This window comes from Lissotriton vulgaris, chromosome 8 (assembly GCF_964263255.1).
Source record: "Lissotriton vulgaris chromosome 8, aLisVul1.2, whole genome shotgun sequence".
In the NCBI taxonomy this organism is placed as follows: Eukaryota; Metazoa; Chordata; class Amphibia; order Caudata; family Salamandridae; genus Lissotriton; species Lissotriton vulgaris.
In genome coordinates this window covers 985,629,017-985,651,478 of record NC_141696.1, presented here as the reverse complement: position 1 = coordinate 985,651,478, position 22,462 = coordinate 985,629,017, and positions in this window count along the sequence as shown.

The window sequence follows — 22,462 nt, the reverse complement described above, 5'->3', positions numbered from 1 at the left end:
CCTGCGGCTTCGGGATGTCGGACACAATGGAACTTCCACTGGTATCCTAGTAATAAGGAAACTTCTTTCATTAATGCAGATGAGAATGGCTGACCGTTATCTGAGTACACGACACGAGGCAAGCCGTATCGTGGGAAGAATTCACGAACCAGCTGCTTGGCAGTGGTCGGAGCAGTGTAATCTGGGACTGGGTATGCTTCGGTCCAGCGGGACAGAGCACAAACAACTACGAGAACATATTTAAATCCTCGACAACGGTCCATCTGGATATAATCCATCTGGAGGACTTCAAAAGGGTGATCGGGAGGATGAAATCCACCTTGCTCTACGGGGACGCTTTTACCTGGATTGAACTGACAACAGATCATGCAAGTACGCACTTTCTGTTTTGCGGCTGCTCGTAAGTGTTTATTGTTCCAGAGATTTTGTAAACTGTCTAACATCGCTTTCTCTCCTAGGTGTGCTGGGCTATGTGCTGTATTTATCATGACTTGAACCATTGAGTCAGGGAGAAACCATGTAGATTTTCCCTTCGTCATCCAACCTAGATCTGTCTGGATCCCTCCTAGTTCAATCCATTTCTTTATTTCTTCTGGAGTAGCATGTGTCTGAATGTCGATAACATCTAGTGTGGGATCCCTGACTGTCATACAGTTTGTCTGTTCGGTTGTCTTTGTTGTATCAGTTGTCTGAGTGTGAGTCAGTGCTGTATGTTTTGCGGTCTGGTCTGCCAGGTCGTTACCCTGGGAAACAGAATCTGTGACTTTAGTATGTGCTTTACACTTCATGACGGATATGGCTGAAGGCAGATGTATTGCTTCTAACAGTGCTTGAATGAGGGGGCCGTGTTGAATCTTGGCACCATGAGAGGTCAGAAAACCTCGTTCTTGCCATAGCATGCCGAAGTCGTGTACGACTCCGAACGCATAACGGGAATCAGTGTATATGTTAACATTTCTGTTCTTGGCTAGTATACAGGCTCGGGTCAGAGCGATGAGCTCTGCCGCTTGAGCAGACAGTGTATCAATACGATGTGTTTCTTTAACTTCAGTTTCAGTGGTCACGGCATATGCGGCCACTAATTCTCCTGTACTTGTTCTCATACATGAACCATCCACATAAAGTGTCAGGTCTGCATTTGTCAATGGAACATCTGTTAAATCTCGTCGGGGCTTTGTTACTGCATTAATGATCTCTATGCAATCATGCGGAACTGGATCTGTCATAACTGTAGGTAACAGTGTTGCTGGGTTCAAGATACTGCAGCGTCTGATTTCTATGTGTGGCTGGAATAGTGTCAATTCGTAACCTGTCAGTCGTGCTATAGTCAAGTGTTGAGTCTGGGTTCTGTTTAAAAGAACCTCTACAGAATGTGGGACTTGTACTGTTAACTGATGACCTAAAACAATTGAATCGCTCTGTCTGATTGCTAGCGCTGTTGCTGCTACTGACTTTAAGCACGCAGGGAGTGCCTGGGCTACTGAATCCAATGTACTTGAAAAATAAGCGCAAGGCTTATGTGAACCTGCTTGGTCTTGAGTGAGGACAGACAATTCTGTACCATCACGTTCTGTAACAAAAAGTGTAAACGGTTTGCTGTAACATGGTGTCGCTAAAACTGGCGCTTGGCATAATGCTTTCTTTAATTCCTCAAAGGCTTGTGTATGTTACTGAGTCCAAGGGAGGGCAATCGACGTTGCTGCCTCCTGCGTTGTTAACTGGATGAGTGGTTTAGCTAGAAATGCATATTGAGGAATCCATTGTCTGCAGTACGAGGTGAGGCCTATAAAGGCCCGCACTTCCTTTTGTGTCTGTGGTCGTGGCATATTTACAATTAACTGAATGCGATCGGGAGTGAGCTGTCTCCCCACTTTGGACAGCAAGTGACCCAAGTACACAACTTGCTGAACACAGAATTGCAGCTTCGAAGGAGACACCTTGTGTCCCTTGTCGGCCAGGAAATGTAAAACTGTCAATGATGCTTGTTCACATTCGGGCTCACTTCGTGCGGTGATCAGTAGATCATCGACGTATTGCAGTAAAGCGGTGTTAACTGGCATTTGAATACAATCTAGTTGTCTTTTCAGTGCTTGACTATAGATGCTGGGGCTTTCTGTGAATCCATGAGGTGCGCGGGAAAATTTGAAACTTCGTCCATTTAAACTGAATCCGAAGAGATATTGGCTCTCCGGATCAATAGGTACACTGAAGAAAGCGTTCTTGAGGTCAATTACGGTAAAGAACGTTGCTTCTGAATCAATAGCAGTCAATAGGGAAGAGATATCGGGGACCACAGGGTACTGCGGTACAATGCATTTGTTCAGTTCTCGAAGATCAATCACCAGCCGATATACTGGCGGTGCATTGGGGTCGGTACGTTTAAGAATTGGAATGATAGGTGAATTACAGACATTGGAGTCGGTCTCTACGACCACTCCCTGGGCAATGAGCTCTTCAATAATTTTCAGTAAAGCCACTACAGCATCGGGTGGTAACTTGTATTGTCTGATTCTGGGTAGAACAACTCCTGTCTTGAGTGTAACACGGTATGGAGTGATATGCATACAACCTACGTCAGCTGGGCCTTTTGCCCATAGGTGATCTGGTACATTTTTCAATCTGACATCAAAATCTCGTAAAACATAATGACCCTTGAAGTCCCGTAGAAAGAGTCTAACTCCCTCCGGGGAACAGCATATTATAGCTCCTAGAGCCTTCAGTGTTTTAATTCCTAACAGATTTTCTGGGCATGATTTCGTAAGTAACAAGTCTGTAACTCGGGATAATGGACCCACAGCCAATGGTACTGGTTCCGATACTTCATTTACAATAGGCTGTCCTGAAAAACCTAGGGAAACATTCTGTGAGCCTGAGAGGGGTGCCCCTGGGACTTCATTATGACTGATTGTAGTGCGACTTGCCCCTGTGTCAATTAAAAACTTTCTGTCTTTTCCCAATACGTGACTGTGTACATAAGGACCTTCTTGATCTACAGGAATTTCAATAAGAGGCAAACCACCTTCCCTCTCTAGGCTGTTTCATGTATATCGGGGGTAATCTGGATATGCAGATTGGGCATACTGGTACATCTGTTGTGAAACTTGCTGAGTCGCGGCAATGGGCTGTGGCTGTGGTACTGCTACTGTCTGCGCTGTGTGGGATGGAGCATGCATAGGCTGTGTATTCTGCATTGGCTGTACATTTTGTGAGGTCTGTTGCTGGACCTGATCTTGTCTAGGCGGATGCGGTCTTTCTTTAGTTTTACCTGTTGAGATGTTATGTTTCAGGACTGGGCATTCATGTACGTAATGACCTGGCTGTTTACAGTAATTACATGTCCCCTTAACGGGAGCTGTAGTATGACTTGTCTGGGTCCCACCTTTTCTCTGACCGTCGGCTGGGACCGTCTGAGCTACTAACATTTTCATCTTTGTGTCTTTCATACGTTTCTGTTCCTGATCTTGTTCTTCTCTAATTCTGTTCTGATGATATTGTAACATTTGTAACATCTGGGACGGCGTATTTGCCTGCCAAGTACTTTCAACTTTGTACACTCTATTTTTAACTAATGGTAGGGAATTCTCGACTAGTTTTGATACAAAAAGGTGTGGATATGACTCGCTGCTTGGTTGTAGGCCACTATTTATAATGAAACATTTCTCGAATCTTGAATAGAAGTCACTAGTATCTTCATCTTGTTTCTGTTTACAGGACGAGATTGCGTCCCAATCTTCCTTTCTAGTTGTCAATAATCTTGGCAAAACCTGTACTATTAATCCGGGTAATGCTTTAGTCCTGTCCCCAAGGCCTAACCCTGGGATTCGTTTGCTTTCTTCGTCTTCTATTTCTGCCCATGCTATCTTTGTGTCCCCCACCTCCCAATCTTTTTCCTTTAATTTCTCGTAAATGCCCGTGGGCAACAGTACTTTTAACATTTTCATAATATCATCATACGTGTAATCCCCCATGAGTAACATGTCTTTGAGTTCTCTGTGAAAACCTGCAGGGTCTTTATCGTGACACGGGACTAATTTCTTCATTTCTAACAGTTCTAACTTAGTCAGTGGTGTGTGAACATACACACGCTTCAAGACGTGATCCGTACCCATAACTGGGTGTACTTCTCGTAAGGGGTTCTGACTTTCAATGCCACTCAGGCATTGCATGTGATACGTTTTTCTTTCTGGAGGCGGAGCGGGAACATATTCAGAGCTTATGAAGGTGTTGTATTTATGCCGCTGTTCTAGAATTATTTGTATTAACTTGGTACTGAAACCTCTCCATCTATCCATTAGTAGTGCTTCTAATGTTTCGTGTAAGGGACCTGGGTCGGAATGGTGGTTTCTGTACTTGATGAGGAGGTGCTGAATCATGTATACACCTGCTATTTTCTGCTCGTCTGGGGAAAGGTTCAAGAATGTCTGTGCTAATGTATCATCATGATATATGTCTGGGTTTTCGGCCCATAACACGGCTGATCGGGCTAGTTCCTGTTCATCCATAGAATTTAGTACATGGTACCCCATTCGGTCTCGAAGCCTTTTATCAGTTTCCTGGAACTGATGTTCAGAAGAATTCGGGTTTGTTAAAGCAGAGAGAAAAACTCTCTTGTTTTCCGGACGGATGCCTTTCCTAAGGTAGTTTCCCTTACCTACATACGCTATAGTATCTGTAGACCTTCCTGGTTCTGCAAATTCTTCTTCCTCCTCGGAGGAAGCTTTGTCATTCCCTTTCTGGTGTGCTGTTATCACTGCCCTTCTAATTTTCTGGTACATACTGGCTATGCAAGCCCCCCTATCATGTTTTCCTTCGGCTATATTTTGACCCCACTTTGTTAGTGCATCTAATTCACTTTGATCTGTCTCAGGCCTGTCTCGTTCTCTTATTAGACAATTTATGAAAAATCGTAATATCTGTGCTTGAATGTCAACTTTCTGTTTATCCATGGCATCCTTGATACTGTCAGGGTCTTTCCCTGTCTGAACAAACTCATATATTCTATCTAGCCGCTCCTTCATTCCTACATAGCATAGCAAGATATCAGTGGCAGATCTTAACCGTAGTGATGCCAATATCATTAGATCGTTTTTTCCGGGTACTGGATCATATCTGCAAACTGACATGTTTTCCTTTAATGCGTCAAGGCGGGGGGACTGGAACGTAGGGAGACTCTGCGTATCCCTGAAATTGAATCTGCGTGTTAATGGCGGGGTCCGAAGACCCGCAGTCGCACCTCCTGAAGCGGATGCTTGGGCATTATCTCCCTACGGAGTTTGGATCTGAACTTGAATTTGTCGTTTAGTAGGATCAGGTAGGACTTGTTTCGGTAGGTCAATCTTGGGTGCGGGAAGTGGCGGAGCTGGCGGAACATGAGCTGGGGGCGTAGTGCCACCCCCGTCCCTGTCAGTGGGCAGGGCACGAACAGGCAGATTGGCGTAAGCTGGTGCTACATCCTCTAGATATGAATTTAGGAATATGTCTTTAGTAGTTTTATGCATTACTTTAGTTGGAACTAATGGTGGCGGTAAGTTTTTCGGTATTTCTGATAGGGCCTCAGGTGTACCTTCGGCCGCGAGATACATTCCGTTTACAAGATTGTTTCGGGCACGGTCTATTTGTTCTGTTTTTACTCGGATTCCTTCAATAACTAATTCATTTTCTTGGGCTTTTTCTGATTCTTTAAGTCTGTCCTCTCTACGGAGTGCTTTCTCAGCACGCTTATGTGATTCCTTACGCCAGAATTCTATGGCGTCTTTCTGGGATTGTCTAGCTTTCTTTTTCCATAATGCTTCTTCTACCTTCATGATGCACTCGGCATCCCATGTTCCGGTAACAGGCCATCTGTGTCTTTCGTCTAGGTGCTTGGTGTAATCGGCCCATAAATCTAGATATAATATGGCGTCTATGCCATGTTTGTTGTACATAAAGTTACCTGGAGTGTCCCTAGGGGGAATAGGAATTTCTTCCTCCAGTATCCCTTTCCTAGTTCCTATCTGCTTTAACTTGTTGAAAAACGGCATTTTGCTTACTTATTACTGAATACTCAATCCTTACTACTTAATACTGGTTACAGCTACTTTATACAAGAAACACAAAAATGCACATTAAACGGTCACATTCATACCACGACATTAATCACATAAGAAGACATTTAAAACATAGATGACTACCCCCCTATACTGGATGTACTGCTCAACAGTACAGATACACTGGTGTAACAGTGCAGAAATTCGGAATACTAGATATACTGCTAAACAGTACAGATACACTGCCTAAAAACAGTGCAGACCGGACTTGTGTACCCAAACCCGTCTAGATACGTCCCAGCAATGGTACTCACCGGGAAGCACGGAAACAGAAGGCCTCGGAAAACTCGACTGGACTCGACTCGGTACTTCGGAAAACTTCGGAAAACTTCGGAAACCTGGTGGGCCTCTTGACACCTCGGACCTTGCTTCTTTCGGCTAGGCTCTGGTCGGGATCCTCCGCACTCCTCACCGCCTCGTCTGGGCACTGATCGCAGTCTTCGTCACCTCCTTGAGCCAGAGGGAGATGCAGGAAATCCTGCCGGTACGCGTAGGTTCCGTCTAACTGACGGCAGGGGACAGAGCTTGCAATGCGCCAACCGGCGCGTGAGGTGGGGGAGGGGTCCCTGTTCGGGCGCCAAAATGACGTAAATAATTAATTTACTCTCTTAATTTCTATGCAGGTAAGTACTTAATCAATAATAACTCAGATCGGATGAAAAAAGACAGAGTCCGTGGTGTTAGAGTTTCTAAGGGTTTTATTCCTCATAAAGGAATGGTCGTGACCAGGATATCATGTTCTGACCACCACAGGGGTGTCAGAAGGGATAGAGCAAACTTTATTGACATTACATAGCTTATATACTTAATTCACATCATAAGTAATGGTGCAAGAGGCGTAACAGCTGAGAGAAGACAAGATAACAGTATACACGTGGTACTAGTACGTAATCAAGAGGCGTGAACTGGAGGTGTGTACTAGAAACGTCACTGATAGGTGACGCAAGTGGGTGGCACCAAGGGGTGGTGCTAACAGAACTGTTGCAATGTCAGCAGAAATCGGAAGCTTGAATGCGCGCGCAGCTGCATGACGTGTGATTGACGGGGTGCAGGGGTCTTGACATTTACACTGACGGAAAGAGACAGAAGTCTGGCATGTCAGATCAACTTGTACTTCTATCATATCTGATATCTGATGTTTAGGAACCATACTATCTGGGCGGAAAGGTCTCTAGGGCAGAAGCTATTCTATGCTAACTGTGGATGCGTGTATAAGCGCCTAAGTGTCTGCATGAGAAGCGTAGGGAGCACGAGGCCTTCCACGGAAGCATGGTAACAGAGGCTATGATTTACTTGCACTGAGACAGGTCGACCCTTTGGCTCTGCAGCTGGAGAGGATGTTTACTGGAGCTAGTAGGCAGGAATGCATTCTCGAGGAGCGGAACAGATAACTCGAAGGTTATAGTCAGTCTTGGCAGAAAGCAGGCTGAGCTGAGCGCGAGGGGCCGCGCTGAAAGTAAGTCAGAGTTCACGGGTACAGAGGTAGCCTGGGCAGAGACTGTCAGAGTCAGGAGCCAAAAGAGGCTCGATGGCAGAAATTCAGGGCCTACTCTGTCAGAGCAGGAAAAACATGTAAAGTGTACTACAAAAAGACGGTGGCATAGCATACTTAGGAACGGACTATATAATCCATTCAGGGTGGATCTGAAAGAGGACAAGTTAACATTGGACGCAAATGTATTTGCGTCTTCATAGCTGGCACAGGAGGGAAGTTACATGCACTTTGAGCTGGTACATGGAGTCGGAGGGGTACGCGCTAGGGAACATAACATGACCAAAAATTTATATTTCCTCAGCCGTTGGTCATGTTAGCCAAGGGGAAACACCTGGCCAGTCCACCTATCCCCCAACATGGATCAGCTGACACACAGCAGCCAATCCCAGCCAACAGCTCCATTTTGCCATGGTGTATGCTACCACTGCCTACCATCCCCCACCACGCTCCAGCTGAAGCAAATTAACACTAATTGACCAGTACCACAAAACACATAAAAGCAGCACACAGTGAAGGAATAGGTTTGGACACAGAGAGACTGTTACTACAACGCTTCCAGTGCCAGAGAACATGGAGATGAGAAGGAAAAGAAATTTCACCGCAGAGGAGACCACCATGCTAGTGGAATACATAGTAAGGCACCACAATCGCCTATATGGGCTACCACCATACTGCACCAGTGGGGCACAGAAGCAAGAACTATGGCAGCAGATAGCCACTGCTGTCTCAGCCCTGGGGGTGGAGAGGTGAACTGTACAGGACATTAAAAAAAAGTGGCAGGACGAAAAGCAGAGGGTGAAGGAAAAATACTCCAGGATAGAACTGAACAGAATCCTCCCTGCTGCATGCCCGGGACCCCGCATCCAGCTCACCCCACTGGAGGAGGATATCCTGACAACAATACACCCCCACTTGGTCCATGGACTGCCTGTCAGTGACGTCCGCCACGTGGTACCAGGTAAGTGGAATGAAAAGAAAAAGTGCATGAAGAGATTGTCTGTGTTACACTGTTATAGTGATCATGGAAATTGTCCAAAGTGCATATAAATATATGGTTAGTCAGAGACTCATGTGTCACCCACTACGTAGCACCACAAGTCCCAGAATACTTTGCATCAGAAAAGGCTAATACCCCCCCACCCTATTAAAAACATGTGCACAGTACTGATGCCATGGTATACAACTGTTACAACGAAGTTTTTACAATGCACTACCATTACAACGCAGGCATTACCACGCATACCATTACAACGCATTGCGCTGGGGGGCGCTCTAGGATAGGGAATAAGTATAATTTTATATCCAACACCTTCCCTAGTGTCCACGGGGACTGGAGTTGGAATATAAAATTATACTTACCACTATCCAGCACCTCTAAGCGCTATGCGTTGTAACGGTATTCGTTGTAAATACCGCGTTGTAATGGTATGCGTGGTAAAAGTATGCGTTGTAACGTCATACATCCCTGATGCCATACATACACAACCCAGCTAATTCAATAACTGTACATATTGACAGAAAATGTGCAATGACAAATGGAAATTTAAAATTAAGTTAAATAAATAAATTAGCTAAAGACAAACATTAGCAGGGAAGCGCCAGTACCAATGTGACATGTCACCAATTCAACCCTTGCGCAAACACTGTGTCGTGTACATATGGTGGTGCACTGTGGTGCAGGTATAGACAGATGTGTGTTGAATCTGATGGTGTCTAGGGGGGCTTTGCTGAAGTTGTGTCGCAAGAGCGTTGCAACTCCAACAATATCCATGCACTGCCAATACCTAACGTGCTGTGCCACTCCTTATGTCTGCCTCAAGCAGGCGTAAGGTTGCATCGCAGCAGCCTCTGATAAGTGATACTGTGAAATCATGTAAATCAGTGTGTCCCAAACTGTGCTCCGCGGACCCCCAGGGGTCCGTAACACATTTCCAGGGGGTCCATAGGCAACAGTTTTAAAAGCACAGAAACTTTCTTGTATAATTAGCAGCTTTCCAGCAACAATAAAAGTGTCAAGAGAATGCCAGTGATTAATGTACCTGCTGGAGTATGAGGAGAATGTTGTTCAGTGGCAGCTGTGATTTAACTAATGTAGCACAGAGAGTAAATGTGCCTACTGCAAAGAACGTATTAAGTGCATCTTAAAAAGCAGTATTGTATGTACCTAGGTTTGTGGTTACTGCTTTTGTCACAGAGATTCTTTTGTTACTGTGCACTTCATGAGTGACAATCGTAATCTAGCAGAGGGACCTATAAACTGTCATCAAAGAGCTGCTTGCAAACTGCATGGTACCAGTTAGTAACTTATATTTTGTCCCAGTTATTAATTATCCTGATGCTGCTAAAAAGAAATATTTGGGTGGAAAAACATTTTTTATGCTAAAGTCAAATCTAGCCACTATGTTATGTTCTGAATCCTGAGTTTGTGCTTTTCCAGACCATGTACGATTCAATGTCTCTATATGTGTGTGATGTAAAGTGATCTGACATTCTACATTGGTATGAAAGATGCTATAAAACAAATGAAATACATTTGACAGAGGGCCTATTACTTCAATATAAAACACTAAGGGCCAGATGTACGATCGGTTTTAATATGCGCGAACGGGTTCACTAACCCGTTTGCGCATGCAAAAACCTATTGGGCCATGTACATAGCCGATTTCGCGAGTTGCAATTTGTTTTCAACTCTCTAAATAGGTTTTGCAACTTGCTATTTGGAAGGGGCATTCCATTCCAAATAGCGAGTCTCAAAACCATGTACAAATGTTTGTGGTCGCAAAACAGTCACAATTACCACCTACTTCAAGTAGATGGTAATGCATTCGCAAATGGGAAGGGGTCTCCAGGGGACCCCTTCCTCTTTGCAAATGCATGCAAAATTATTTTTTAAGGGCAGGAAGTGGTCCCAGGGAAAACTTTTCATTTTCTTCATTCTTTTTATTAAATGCATTGTAAACAGGCAGCATTTTTTTTCAAAACTGCTTTATTTAAAAGCAGTCCCCGACATGGTGGCCTGCAGAGCCCAGCAGGCCACCATACCTGGGAGGGCTGGCATTCCCAATGGGCTTGCAAATTGCGAGAGGCTCAATAATATTAATGAACCTCGCAATTTGCGACCCCATTGGGAATCCCAGACAGTGTTAAACACACTGTTGTACATTTAATTTTGCGACTCGCAATTTGCGACTCGCAATGTGTCACCAATTGCGAGGTGCTAAATGAAATGGTCGCACATCTCGCCCCAAAATCCTTAGTACTTTGAGTATTTGTTTTGTGTGCACACTTGTGTATTTTTCTCAAATTACTGTTTAAATGATTGACATTTAACTCATACAAATTGCTTGGGGGTCCCCGGCTTCCAGTGGTAACTCAATGGGGGTCCTCAGGAGTCAAAAGTTTGGGAACCACTGATGTAGATTACACTGACTCACTTGGACGCGGCATATCCCAAAGGAGTGCACACCCTGCCTACCTCCAAGCTGACGTTGCACAGGGCCTCACAACATGACGATTCACCATAGTAGCGTCACGTTGGGAATAATCCTAAATGTGTTGTCTGTTGTACACCACTGTTGTGTCACAGAAGTGATGCAACAACAGTGTAAATTTTTTTCCTAGGGGGTTGTAAACCTGCCACAAAAGTCTCCAAAAAATACATCACCCTGTGCCGGCCTAAATCACAAAGCAGATGGTGAGAGTATCCTCTGATGTGAATATGTCCAACACCTATCCTATTGTCCAATCTCCAATCTGCCACGCCATTACATCCCCAACACACCACTGCTCCTACCTGCCCCGTCTGCGGCAGTTCCACACAATACTGTTATCACACAGAAGATATGGGCAAATCCCCGAAACGTTACACAAGCACATTTCCCATTTGTCTACTTTTCTCTCTTCTCACCCATTGACACATCCAGCCAGAGCACCGACAACTTCAGTAGCAGAGGTCACCGCATCGCATAGGAGGAATTGGCAACGTACCGATGAAGGGATGTCAACCACACTAACTGGTAAGTCAAAGTGGACAGGATATGGTCAAAATGCATACATCGTCAGGAGACGACAGAGGGACAAATAGTGCCCAGCTATGTAAGTCAACCATTTATGCTACATTTGCTGCATTACAATTGGAGTTGTCAATGGACATTCACCTTTAACATATGACATTTGTGAACAGCGAAAGACAAATCATAAAATGTCTTGGCTCATCATACCTTTGTAAATGTGGTACACAACATGTATTACACCAACAGACCCAGAACGGGGAAAGCAATCCTGTAATCGAGGGCCACAACAAGTCAAAAGAGTGTACACACCATATTGTAATAGTGTCTGTAGACCTAATCAAGAAATAGCATTTGCACCCATTCGGAAATGAAGACCAAACAGGGAGATACCAGTCTCTGTAGTATTGACAATGCATACACTGTCCAACTTCTAATCTTTCATACATACTTCATTCAGCACAGTCCACACAGCTGATCATGTACTGCTTACATTGGATGGATAATTTCTGGACATCAACAAAACACGATAGTGGACTTTACCTCTGGATTCGTTGGCATGTCATTGTGATATAGGTAGCATCAAGGTAGTGGGCCCAATCTAAGTTATATGTGGGATCACTCATTACATAATGTATGACACACTTCTGCAACGGTGGTGACCATGACTGCTTGTGCCCGTCCTGTGCCAGAAATTCAATGCATCACATGTGGCAGCAGGAATATAAAGTTGCTAAACAAACTTATCATTGTAGGTACAATGCGGTCCTCCCAGAACCCCAGACGCCCACTGACTTCTGCTACTAGGTTGGACTTGACATCTGTCCAGGGACCACCGACTGCTCCCGTGCTGGGCCACGGTAAGTCAAGCTTGCTGAACGCTTATTAATTGTGCCTTTCACCTCCACCGTATGTGTTGTACAACACTGTTATCCTGCATCACAATATGCTCACATGGGGCATTTGAACACATGGCCGATCAGACCCTGGCGGCAAATGAGATGCTGACACAAAATGTATGCCAAGTGTGTACACAATGGACGTACAATAGAACAATGTGTCATATGAAACGTCCACAACACAAAAGGCTTGCAAGTCAATGATATGCTAAATGCCTAGCAAAATTAACATGGTCAAATCAATATGAAATTGGTATGGCTGAGGCACACACTGGTGCCAGTTGTGTACCTGTGAGATGGGTGCAGGGGCTGCTAAGGTGATTCTTCATGCAGTTACACCTGCAAAATGATTTTGCTGAAGAGCAACAGGATAATCCAGTGCAGGTGGGAAGATTCAAAGCTTCTCACCTCATCTGCAATGTGTGATCTAAACCAAATGTTGTCTTCTGCTTGCCTCCCTTCTATCATATTCACATGTATAGGTGAGTGTATGAAATATGAGGTTTGGATGTCTGCTGCACACACAAGACACTATCTGTTGTCATGTAAGTAGTACCATGATGTTGGAAATGGAGCATGGGAACAGAGGACACTCAAAGGATGGACATTAGTAATCTGTGTTCTCTCATTCAATAATGAGCTGTGTGGCCTCATGGGTAGGGAAGCACAAATGGGCAACATCAGGCCCCTGACAATTGCACATCTCACACATGAACTCCTTTCTGACTTGTCAACAGACAACATTACACCCATGAAAATAGTCAGTCACAATGGTAAGGGTGAAATCAGTAACCTTCTCATACAAGTCCGTCAGTTGATGTGTCATCTTATTGATGTCAGTGCTGCATGGCTGTAAGCTTGCAAATGCCGCTTGTGAGCAGGTGCCTACATGTTAAGTCAATGAGCTACACATGCTGCACAGCATCCTTGATTATCCACAAATGGCTAATGAGAATGTAATTTGTTCTCATAGCTACAATCTGTTGTACGAAAATATGGACATGTATTTCTCATCACAGGTGCTGACAGGATGAGACCACTGCAGCGGACACCATCCCGGGGGATGCATGACATCCTGGCTGCAGCTGTGAAACCTCAGGTAAATCGGGCATGAGGAGTGTCAACAGCTTAGATTACAAAGCCATTACATAGATCGAGATCCCCTTCTACATGGAATCAACAGTTGTTGATTACAAAGTGAAATACAGACCAGGAGTGACACATATGCATATCTGTCATTTGGTGAGGCAGATTGTTGAGAATGTTGTTTCTACCCTCTACAGCTATGTCTACAACAACTATGGTGAGACAGGTGCAGCAGGATACACCAGGAGGGAACGCAAAGGGACAGAGAGTTGTGGCTGGAACTGGTGAGTTTGCTAGTATCATGTAGATCTCCGTGTAACACCTCAGGGCTATGGTGTGAGTGGCCATTTGTGGTGGTACCCAAACCTGATCACATGATCCTCATCTGCTGATGCAAGGTGCAGTAAATACAACCCTGGTGTTGCTGCACATGTAATACCTGGTCAATCACCAATACAGTTGCAACCTCTGTGTTTCAGATGATGCTGAGGGAGAGGCTGACAGACCGGCAACCAGTGCTGGCCGACGGGAAATCCGAGGGGAGAATCCCCTGATCCTCCAGGCAACAATATCGGCTGCAACTCATGCCCGAGAGGAGGAGGATCAAGATCAAGAGGACGTTGCCTTTGAGGAGGATGATGAGTCCATTTTCATTGACTCCGGGGATGACAATACTGACGTCCCTGCCTCACATCCTCTGACGAGCAACGCCCATCTGCCTCCTCTCAAACCATCAATACCACGGCATATATCAAACCAGCCACGGCTCCCACACATCCACTCACAGACATCACTCACTCACAGCCCTCACGTCCGGGACTGACATGGTGGTTCCCCTACCCACTCTTCCCTACGCAGTGAATCCCTGCCATTCTCTCCACCATCTGTGGGAAGTACCAGCCCTTTTGTGGACCAGGTATCCCCTGGGAACCCTTCTCCTGCCCACAGACTTCTACCTGCCAACCCCCCTGTTGTTGGACCTGCTCATCTCATCCCTGGCAGATACCATCAGAGGGGGCCTGCACATGACGATGGTAGCCAGTGGGAGCAGGACTTCTTCCGACAGCAGGCAGATGTGAGGCAGGACATTCGGGCCATAGGGGCTACCCTTTCCGACATTTCTGGGTCCCTGCAGGACATGGCCCAATTCCCTCAGGTGGTGGACAGGGTGGGCCAAGCTTTGGATAGGATGGATAGCACTTGGCAGGAAATGTCTAGAAATATGAGAGACCTGATATCCATCCAAAGGGAAGAGAGTGCAAGACACCATGCCTTGGCCATGAAGATGATGGAGGGCATGGTGAGAGTGATCCAAAGTCTACCTTCACGGCCAACGCAGGGAGGGGAACAATCATGTCGGCCTGTAGCACAGCACATCCCCACACCTGTAACGCAAACTGCACAGCACCACAGCCAAGGTACACAAACACACCTGCACCCTGAACAGTCACTCCCACCACCCCCACTACCTGCCCTAACACCACCAACCTCTGCACAGTCACTCCCACCACCCCCACTACCTGCCCAAACACCACCAACCTCTGCACAGTCACACCCACCACCCCCACTACCTGCCCAAACACCACCAACCTCTGCACAGTCACTCCCACCACCCCCACTACCTGCCCAAACACCACCAACCTCTGCACAGTCATTCCCACCACCCCCACTACCTGCCCAAACACCACCAACCTCTGCACAGTCACGTCAACCACCTGAACAACCAGCCCTTGTCCAGCCACAGACACCTAATGTGCAGATACCATCGACACCTGCACCTCTTGACCAGCCTGGACAACACCCACAGACACGAAGGCGACAACCTCAACCTCACCCCTCACCGCGTTCCTCCCCCCACTATTGCGGAAACGCAAACATGACCGCCATTGAAATGGCCAATTTGTTTTGGGCTCCTTAGGAGTATTTTGACAATAAATATCTACTAAAGTAATATCCTGTTGTGTACCATGTCTCTTCTGACGATGTAGGCATGTGTGTGTGTGTGAGACAGGTACAAGTGTAACACATCATAGCAACACGTTGTAGTGTGCATAGCATATGACTTACTAAATATGTGTCTATATTTGGGAATAGACATTCAAAATGAAGTCAGACAAAGTATAATTCTGCAAAGTTATTTATATAGGAACAAAAACAAACCGTCCATTTGGAAGGGAGAAAGGAAAACAAATGATGATCTTAATGCAGAAGAAGAAGGGAACTTGGATTTGGGTGGGGCAAAACAAATATAATACGTCAGGTTGCGTCATGGGAACCAGTCGATTCACAAGGGGCAAAATAAATCTTCGTCCAAAACAATGTCTCAGTCCAACAGTCAAGTGTCTTTCTGGTCATCATCCAGGAGCACAATGTCTAAATCCTCAGGGTCTGACACCTCCACACGGCTGGCTGATGTAGGAACAGGCACCACACGGGAATGTGACAAACGAGGAGTATGGGGGGAAACAGTGTGGGGCAACGGACAGGGGGACACATTGACGGTGGTATGGGAAGGCACTTGGGAGATGAAAGACGTAATGGCTGTGTTCAGGGACTGGACTTGGGTGCCGATGTTGTCCATAGATCGGACTAGGTGCGCTTGCATTGAGCGTATCTCCAGACACACCTGTAGCAAGATGCGAGCGGACATGTCAGGTTGACCCTCGACCATCCAACTCAAGTCCCATGGCACAGCCACAGGAGGAACAGCACTGGGGGGGAGGGACACAGAAGGGATGTGGTGCCTCAGGTCCGGAGCGGATGGGTTCGGCTTGGCGGCTACAAGGAGGGGGACAGGTATCAGGGGATTGAGCAGGAGCCCCCGATGGCATGGGGGACTCCAGAGGTAGGGAGAGGCAGATGGCAGGCCCAGATTGAATGTTGGCCTGCCCCGGGGACACCTCTTCCTGACCCACTGGTGATGTATGTGTGGGTGAGTGGCTATCCACTACATCATGGTCCGAGGTGTCCGGTCCTTCACCCCCCCTTCAATGTCCACAGCCTCCACCCAGGACATAGTACCAGTGTCGTGTTTTTCTTCATCCCGGGTGGGTGAAACCCCGTGGCCTGCAGATGTTGAGGGCCTCTCCTCCTCCTCCTCCTCCTCCTCCTCCTCTCCTTCATCGCTGGTGGAAAGAGGGTTTAGCCGCCGCCGAACTGATGGTCTCCTTCTCCGGACTTGTTCCTGCGAATCTCCTGTCTCACCAAACGTGCCTGCAGAAGTGTTAGCAAAATCTTGATGTGGTGGTTGTTCAATGCATGACGCTACACATACATAGAATAGCCTAGGTCCGAATTTGTTTATCTCTGATCACACTGTACAGTTATCAGGGGGCAATTTACAACTTCTGGCGCATCTCCGCTAATCAGCATAGGTGTGTCTGATGAGTTGCAACGCATCAGCCCACCCGTGCGTCACCCCTGATGGACCGCATGTACAAAGCGGCACACCGTGGCGCTTGGGTGGGCAGATGTGTGATGCATCCCCGGTGGAATAGCCGGGCTTTGCTGGAGTGGCGTGGCAAGTGCGAACCCGCCTCCAGCAAGGCTCAGGGGTGCACGATCGCTAACATGCTGCGGCAATATTTACACCTGCTTCAAGCAGGTGCATAGATTTGACTCCGCTTGGCCCTAATAGTGACTGAGTGAAATCTTGTAGTTTCACTCAGCCACTTTTAGGATGCGATCCTGCACCGTATGCGTCACGTTGTAATAATCCAGCAGCATGGCGCTTTGTGTGCTCCGCCGCTGCGTCACTAAAGTGACCCAATGGCGGTGCAAAGAGGCGCAAGTGCCTTGTTGATCTGTCCTTATGGACTAAATGGTGGCTGGGAGCACACTGCCTCACAGTCCCAGCACAGTTTGCCCCTTTGCATCCGGGTAAATGCTGTGTACAGTACTAACTAACTCCTGAATCATCTGTGTTTGCTGGGAATGCTGCCAAGTTCCTCTCAGGTCACAGTAACACTCACAGGCACACAGCAAACCCAGATGATTTACTTTGCTTTCTCTGAAACTGCTGCTCTCTACTGATGTAGCGCTCATTCCAGGAACACGTGTCTAGGGATATACAGCAAAGTCAGCAGCAAATTTGGTGTATGACTCCAGATTATTCCAAAGTAAGTTTGGAATGTGTACTGCATTTACCAGGATGCAAAGGGACAAACCGTGCTGGGACTGTGAGGCAGTGTGCTCCCAACCCCCATTCTGTCCATGCACTTACATTACATGTATGCACACTGTCATATACTGATTTGAGTTTGACATGGACATCTCATGTGTATTATTGTGGCTTGCACAACTGCATTATCCAAACCTCAACTTTGGTATTGTTGTGATCTGGGTGTCGTGTCACTGCTGCATGTGCCAGTTCAACTACAAGTCCACCAGAACATGAAGAGTCCAGATAATATAGATATTGGCCATTGATATGGATTTGCAGCTATTGAACGTCTGGACAAGTGTCATCTGCTTTGTAGCATTGTATGGGACAAGACAAATGTGGGTCACACATCCACGTGGGGTCTGGAGTACTCCTCTAGCTACATTGTGTGTCTAGCCTTTTGATGTCCCCACACATCTTCGGACAATCCAGTGCCACATAGTGGCTTACTTGACTAACAAGGTAGTGCAGTACACCGCTGAACAGTGGTGGGCGGTTGTGACAGCTACCTGTACATGTAAAATGTCATACAGGCCACTGAGGGTGAGACGTCTGTCAGTGGACACACCTTGCAAACCTATGAAAACTTGTGAGTGATGCAAGGATCTCAAAATCTGTCTTGACTCCAAGTCACATGATGATCTGTCTCAATTGGAACACTACGCTACAGGTGCAATGCTAATCACAACATCCAATCCCCTATGGCCTGCCATGTGCAGACTGGACAGTCTCTGTACCATCGCTCATCCAATGCACACATCCGTTATGATAGACTTGGTTCAATTGTGGTGGTGCTGGCAGAGCAGAATTCAATATGGATGCATGAGTGTGGCTCATTTACCCAGTTATAATGAGAAAACTACGACTCCCAAAATGCACTCTGGCCTGTATAGTCCATATGCCACAGTGTGCCTCTAGAAACTTGGTGACTGCTGCTTGGACATGGAATTGGCTAATGGAGGCATGGGACACACAATGGTACAGCACTGTTTCACTCACATCATACTCCCAGACTCATATTGCATGTGATGCACTTACTAGGTCTATGCTGCTCGTGCTCCTCCAGCTGAGCATGGAGGGCAGGCCACGCTGCTCGCAGGACCCTCCTGTACAGTGGTGAGAGGCGAGGACGATGTACATGGTGCTGGGTGGACAGGCCAGCCAGCTCCATAGCCTTGTGACGGGCCCACCGCTTCAGGTCCTCCCAGGGCTTGCGGCACGCCCTAGCCCTCCTGGTGGCCACTCCCACTGCAATGCAGCACTCTGCGATGTTGGCCCATAGCCTGCCCCAGGCTGCAGTGCTCAGCTGGTGCTCAGGGTCCCCATATAGCTGAGGGAATTTCTCCATCACCCCCTCCACGAAGATGTCCAATTCCCTGTCTGAGAAAGGGGGGGCTCTCTCCTCATATTCCTCAGCCATTATGTGGAAATAGGTCAGATGAGAGCAGCAGGATGCCTGAGGATCTGATCAGTGATAGAGTATGACTCAGAATGACCACAAAATGGCTGCCAAGAACTTCCTGTGATGTATTTCCTGTCTCCCACTTCATGTATTACCTGGCCTGTATGAAATGATGTGTTCTAGTTTATTTTCATAATTTACGGCCCGATTTCATAGTTTCCGGTTCCGGAGCGTAGGTTACGGACACGCACATTACGATGCGACACCGGAAATTGCGATTTTGCACCGTAACTTGCGAAAATGACCCGGAACACATTATATCATACAGGAAATGTTATCCAGGTAGTGGGAGACAGGAAATACATCACAGGAAGTATTTTGCAACCATTTTGTATTCATCCTGGGCCATCCACATTCAGTAAACAAATCCACTGCCATCCTGTTGTTCTGATGTAGGGGAAAGTGAAATGACAATGCAGGTGTGATTCATGAATATGTATCAAAAGGGGGAACAGATCATTTCATGTCATTTATGCACTGACAGGGGGTAGGGGGTTGACAACATCCATCCCACTTTCCTAGTCTCATACTTTGCATTATGGGACATGTAGTTCATATTGAGTACTCAGTATCAGAGTTGAATGAAGTGTTATGTAACATTGGTGTGGAGAAGTGTGGATATGTCAGATACATATGGGGCAGCTATATGACCCCTGTGTGCCCCAATTGCGCCACAGTAGCGTAACTTTAGTGGCGCAGCAGCGCTACCCAACTCCATGCTGTGGGGTATCTTCAACGTGACGCATCTGTGAAATGTGTCATATTGTAAGGCCCTGCACCGCAGTTGTGCGTTCCTGCACGGGGGGGGGGGAGCGTTCCAGCACACAAACACCTCCGAACAGTGGCAGCGTGAAATGTACAAAATTACACTCAGTCATTTTCATGGCCATGCTGCGTCACAACCCTGCACCTGCTTGTAGGAGGCCTAAGAATTGATGCAGCATGTCAGGCATCAGCTCGCCGCTTGCCTTGCTGGAGCTACGTTGCGCTTGCGACCCAACTCCAGTGGTGCTTCACCTTTATGACAGCATATGCTTCACGCTTCTGTCTATACTTGGCCCACAGCGCACAGCTTTGTAAATGCGGCACAGCCATGATGGCGCAAGGGATGTCTGCTGTGAGGCACAATTACTGGGGCATCCCTGCTGATATGCAGTGATGCAACTCTTATTGTAAATCTGACCCATGGTGCATGATTCTCCCAATACATCATCACTCACATTCTGGGACCATCATTTGTAGGGGAGTCAATTCTGTAGTGGTCATAGGCCTGAGTATGCAACCTTTTGTGATTTGGTGACCCATCCTTATGAGGTCCAGGTATGTCTCTCAGGACATGTATTGTTTGTCATCAGCGAGAATAGTTTGTTAAAGGGATGTCCACTACGCTGATCGCTGACATGGGCACGTGACCTGAGGCACAATCCACCTTTTGACTTCTGTCAGCAGCTGTGATTTGCATGCAGTTAGTGTGGTTTGCAAAGTCGTCTCAGGGTGGGATTTATGGACACTGTTGTGTCTGTCCACATTTCATCATTGACAACAGACAGCAAACCACATGTTGTCCGTGACACTACAGGTTGCTCATGCGAAATACGTGGCAACAAGCTGATCACGGACTTGCATGCCCTGACGTCGGTCATGTGCAATAGCCCAGTCTCCCACATTCAGAGCTAGTCAAGGTTCGAAAGGCATGTGTAAGCCATGCATTAGAGCAATGTTGTGCAAAACACAACAGGCTAGTATGATATTGCACACGACTACTGGGGAGTACAGAAGCACACCCCCTGTACGGTCGAGATATCTGAATCGCGACTTCAATAGACCAAAAGTGCGCTCGATGATGGCTCGAGTACGTATGTGTGCCCTATTGTACCTACGCTGAGGTACAGTGTTAGCACGCCTGTAAGGGGTGAGGAGATGTAGAGAGAGTGCATAACCAGCGTCGCCTGAGGAGGGAAGAATGGGCAGTTGTTAACATTTCACTCTTTGACTTTCACAGAACATGATCTATACGTTCGTACATGCAGTGTCTGTTGGGCCATGTTTCTTATTGTGCAATCGTTACTATTGGGGGGCATTCAGACATTTCAATGACGCATATCACTCATTTTCAGTGCTTGGTACTTACCCAGTAGCCACATGTTACCAAATTCTCCAGCAGCCATACGCCGAGCAAGAGGTGACATGAGGATTATGAAGCTGTCATGTGTACTGCCTTGGAACACTGCATGCACAATGATGAACCTTGCACTGGCGTCACAGACTGCTTGAACATTGATGGAATACCATCTGTGTCTGTTGCAGAAGATGTGTGCAATGTGGCAGGGTGGCTGAAGGGCCACATGGGTGCAATCAATTGCACCCAGCACACGTGGGAATTGTACAAGGAGATAAACATCTCTTGCTGCCCTTTGTCTCATGGCCAGTGTATATGGCATTTTGATGTAGTTGGGGGCTCTATCAGTGATGCATCTCAGTACCTGATGCAGGCACCGCGACTGGCTCGCCTGGGAAATGCCCACATGGTCACTGGTGACCCTTTGGAAGGACCCAGTAGCAAAGAAGTGGAGGGCAGAAAGGATCTTGAGGTATGCTGGTATTGCATGTGAGCAGCAGGTCACAGAGTCAAGTTCCTCCTCCCACTCACATACCATTTCCAAGATTACTTCAGGTGGGAAACGGTACCTGGCCCTTACATCCTGGCTGGACATTCCAAATATGTTTATCCTCTGCCTGTAGATCCTCTCTGCTCTCCTCCTCCTCCTCAAGTAGTTTTTCCGCATGGCAAGGGGTAGTGCTACAAACACGTTCAGTGACATCCTGAAAAGGGATTGTTTGTGTCTGCTCTGCATTCATACATGCTGCAGGCTGGGATTGGCTGCTGTGTGTCAGCTGATCCATGTTGGGGGATGGGTGGACCTTGGCCAGGTTGTTTCCCCTTGGCTAACATGACCAACGGCCAGCAATCATAAATGACGGCCCGTAATCGTAATTTACAGCCCGTAATCGTAATTTACCGCCTGTAATCGTAATTTACCGCCCGTAATCGGAGTCTACGATAGTTTGCTGTAAAGTCCGCCAACGTGCCGTAAATTCCGGCCCGGCGGCGTAAATTACGGCCCGGCGGCAGACGTAAAGTTAGTAGTCGTAAATCTATTCTGTGAATCCCGAAAGTAGTAAGTTCATTCTGTGAATCCCGAAAGTAGTAAGTTCATTCTGTGAATCCCGAAAGTAGCAAGTGCATTCTGTGAATACCAAA